We start from the raw sequence: 4744 nt of genomic DNA, 5'->3' as shown, positions 1-4744 counted from the left end.
GGGCCGTGGGGAGAGGGCCCGCAGGGCAGCCTCGGCTCGGGGCCGGAGCACTCCCAGTTTCGGTGAAGGGCCAAAGAGCAGAAGCTCCCGTGAGCGCCCCGCGGGGGGCACAGCATCCTCTTCCCTATCTCATTGTAAAAGCCGGGGTGAAACACGGCAGTAAATGTAGTGGTTTTGGAAACCAGGGGCTGCAATTTTCTGCTTTCACAGTATTTCCACAAGCCCTGCCTGCTAGCCCTGAGCCAAGCCTGATTAAAAAATAAACAAACAAACAAACCCAAACAGGCAAAACTGACAATAAGACAATAACAGTAGCTGGGAGTTGCCTGCATCCACCTTGCCACTGGCCACCTGCAAGCAGTCGTCCCAGGCATCACAGGTACTGTAGGCCTGTGATTGTACCCTGGAGGGTCCCAGAGCTTAACCCTGGGATGACACACTTGTCTTGGTGATGAGACTATAAAAGAATGTATAGCCTGAGCCTGGTCCTTCCTCAGGTCTGAATATATAATTCAGAAGAGATGCCTCTTCTCAGTGGGTACTGAGGGTTGCTATTTTTCTGGCATTACCCAAGGAAGCAACATGACTCTCACACCTGTAGGCCCAAGTAAGGATGTTTTCTTTGGACTCTAATGTTCATACAGGTGTTGCTGCCAAGCCAGGTGAGATATGCAGAGATGGCCCCTAGATGTCACCTACTTGATCATGGCAACTTGGCACAGGGCACTAAGAGGGCAGCAGCTGCTTGGAAGATCACTGGAGGTCTGGGTTGGATCCTTTGACTGAATTTGGTATTATTAGGGCCTGTTGTGTTTTATTACTCCCTAGCGAAATGAAAGCATTGGCACAGAATCAGCGGGTTCAATGGATGGGAAGCATCTGTAGAGCTCCGGAGCAGCAGGAACGCTAAGGAATGAGGCCTCAGTGAAAGACCACATGCCAGAGCCAGGCATCCAGTTGCACTCCTGGGACCATACAGCAGATACCCCTGCCCATGCACAAGCAGCATGACTTATGTGTGGAGCTGCTGCTTTGGGGGAACATGAGGGTTTTTTCATAGTGCAGCTCTTGCTACATCCCATCCCATCCTTCAGGACCCAGGTACAGTGCAGATCTGCCATCTCACTGGCTGGGGCACAGAGCAGGTGGTGAGGGGGGGATACTGACCTGTGTTGAAAGACCCAGTCATGCACCTAGCCCAGAATACAGGTCATGTCTGTGCCAGCTGATTCTGAAGAGCCTAACACAAGGCAGAACCAAGAGCACCCTATAATTAAGGAAACACATGCAATGCTTTACAGCCAGCATGGGGTGACTCCATTTATGTGGGTCTGGAAAGCTCCTTTTCAGCCAGTAAACTTGAATGATGGGTGATGTGTCAGCTGGGGGAGAATAGGATCCAGACTTTAGGACCTCATAGATCACTCTGCTCTGCCCTCTATGGTGTTTGATGTAAGTCTGTGTGGAGCAGGCAGTATTTGCTGGCTAAGGAACAGTGCATGTCTGGTAGCACCTGTGAGTACTTACCTCACATCTCTCTTCCTTACAGTGCCTTGGGCCTTACCAAACTTTCATTCTTGTGAAAACCAGCCAACAGAATTTCTCTTCTCCATTCTTCTTTTTCCCTTCTTCGTTGAGGTCCATTTTTCAGCAGGCCTAGAAGAAACCTTTCAGATACCCAGGGAAGACTGTTTCTAAAACCAGAAACCACTATCACAATGGGATTCAGCATGTTATGATAAGACAAAGTAACACAGCCACAGAAGTTTTTCTGTCAGTGTGTCAAGCACACATACCTTTAAACAATATCCCACACTTAATTCCTTTGTGTAAGGAGAAGAGAGCACCAAAGAGTTCATAAATTCCCCCCAAAAAGCACTATCAAATGCTGAATTAGAACTACAAAACATTTAGGTTTCATGGTTAGAAAAAAGTCCTATCAGTTAATGAAGAGCAGTCAGTTGTTGGGACTGAAGGCGAGTCTGCTCACCAGACCCAAGAGGACAGGCTCTCCAGGAGCTCACCAGCCCCTGCTGAAGCGGCCCTGACGGGAACGTTTTCACCAGCTAGAGGTGATGCTGGGACACCAGTTACACACCAACTCTCTGTGCTCAGTAAAGCTGGTAGAGGACCAGGACAGAAGTACCCAGCTCCATAACAGAATCCGTTTCTGCCCAGATTTTGAACAATACTTTTAGTTTTCTTCCAGGAGCTTAATCATCATCACTGAGGTTTAAAATCTTACAGCTGTCTCGTTCTTGAGAAATCTTGTATATAAGTTTAGCAGTACACAGTATACTATAGTCACTCTTTACTGTAAGTAAAACAAACAGAGACACAGCCATGGATAAACAATTCTGTATCCAAGTTCCTGTTTTCTTACTTAGGGCGCTATGTTAATTCTCATGGCAATAATCCATTTTCAGGGCTTCTCATCAACACAAGCGTTTTATTCCCACTTCCAGGCAACATTAACAGAGCTAGAGAGAGTTGTTATCTCTGTGTATTGCATCAGGGATAGAGAATGGGAAAGTGGTAGCAACAGCACTAATCAATTGTTAAACATCAGAAATAAAAAAACCAGACTTTCAAGCAGAGTACCTTGGTGTTAAGTAAGCTGTTTATGACACATTTGGAAAATTTTCCCAGCACAGTGTATTAATGTTCATGTGTTTTCATTACTTTTCATTTAAATGAAGTCTTCTCTGCCTATTTTTTTTTTGCATCAAACAGGTGGATTTTATGTACATTTGAATAATACCATTCTTATTATAGTAATGTTCAGAGGCTAAGGAATCCAATCATCTCGTGACAGACTTATTGAGGAACAAGCACAAACAGTGAAAGCTGCTTTCTGCAGACCAAGATGTAAAAACTGTATTAGTAAGGCAACCATACATGTCTCCAATCTGTCAAAATAAATCTGCCTGAGGAGGAGAAGGTGAAGAGAGAGTGAAGGACATTTTAGCCAAGGACAGATTGAATTTGAGCTATAAAAACTTGTTACCATGTTGTACAAATTAACAATAAATTTTCATAAATATTTGTACAAAGACATATTTACTAACACTTACATATTTCCTAACATATTGGAGAGCTTTCTTACATTCATGTACCTGTGCAGTGGCCTTCAGTGGGGACTTCACTGGCTGGCTGCAAATTCACAGGGATTTTGCATGTGCAATCCCACCTGAGCAGAAAGCAGCAGGTATAGGATGAAGTTATCAGGTCCTTTACAAGATAATGTTGATTTTTCCTCTTTTTAGAATATAGAACTAAATTTTCTTGTTCTCTAAATACAATTTTGATTACAAATAACCTTTACTGTCGCTCTGCAGGGTGTTGTTTTCTTAAAGCCTCATTGCAATACATGCAGCCGTGCAGACCCACGTGCGGGCATGTCACCACACACACAAGCAGCAAGCACGCTCTGTGCTCCTAGGAACTGTCTGGGCCAACTGGCACTGCTGGGAGAAAGTCTGTCTTTGACACACCGTGGGCAGCAATGAACACTCAGCTGAGCACCACACCTAAAAAAGCAGAAGCACCTGAGGAGGACCAGCTTCAAAACAAAAGGTATTTCCTCCTCTGCAATGAAACCAGCTCTGGGGTGGCAGCCAACCCACAGTTTACTCCCAGAAGTGACCCACGCTTGTCACAATTCAGGGAGCTTCCATCAAGGGGCTCAAGGAGTCACTTCTCATAGGCTGGGCTGCCAGAGGCAGGGTGTTTGGATACAGGCTGCTCCTTTGACCCAGATTTATCACAGCCAGCAAGAAGAGGGACAAACACAGTCTGTGTCCCGTGGCATATCTCAAGCCAACACCTGCCACTGTCCCTACAAAGACAAAGCTGGACTCAGACCAAAGATTTCTTCCCCAGTCCAGCTACCTGGCAGGTGCAAGAGAGTCTCTGTATGATATCCCTGAGAACACAGCAGGTTGCAAGCTGGTGTTGAAGAAGTGTGATGAGAGGAAGGAATGCTGATCACTCTTGGTTTTTGGGGAATGTTACATTAACACATGGGCTAACACATAGGGGAAAAAATAGCAGGATGCATCAGATGTGAGAGATGAGATTGTCGTTTCAATCAGCTTTGTTAACAGAAGCAAGCACAATGGAGAATTGCAGTGCTACATCCAGCTTTCTGATGGAATAGCATCATTCATATAATGGGAGACTAGTAAAAGAAGGTCTCTGTTGTGGAATAGTTTCCCTCCTCCTGAACTTGCGTTCCTGCTGGTGTTCCCAGTTTTAGATGCACCAGCACTTTTTAAAGCATTTAATCTCTGAAGCATAGGTAAGGCCTGTGGGGTTTTTCAGTTTATTCACAGTAAATCTTGCTTTGAAATATTGTTAGGTTTCATTAGCTATTATTCATACTTCAGTGGCTTTCATCTACTCCCCAATTACATGCCTACGGTTCAGTAAAGCCCTTAAACTCACTGTTGTGACCACCTATGATTGCTGGGCAGTTCTCTGGGAATTTTATAGCATATGGCTACAAACTGGCACAGGGTTGCCCTGTTTGGGAAAGCTCACTTGGAGCATCATTGACCTTTTCTGCCTTTTTGGAGGAATCCCACGCAGATGGTGTCCAAATCTCTCAGCAGCGGCAGTCCAGCCCACCTCGGACGCTTGCACCCCGCTCAGCTGGGATGAAATTCTTCAGCTGAGACCCGCGGGACGCCCCACGGGCTGCCCTCGTAGTCTTCCAGTCCTCGCTGGCGGCCGCGCGGGAGCC

Source organism: Corvus brachyrhynchos, unplaced genomic scaffold, assembly GCF_000691975.1.
Source record: "Corvus brachyrhynchos isolate BGI_N302 unplaced genomic scaffold, ASM69197v1 scaffold61, whole genome shotgun sequence".
NCBI lineage: Eukaryota > Metazoa > Chordata > Aves > Passeriformes > Corvidae > Corvus > Corvus brachyrhynchos.
Note: the sequence above shows the minus strand (reverse complement) of the source record.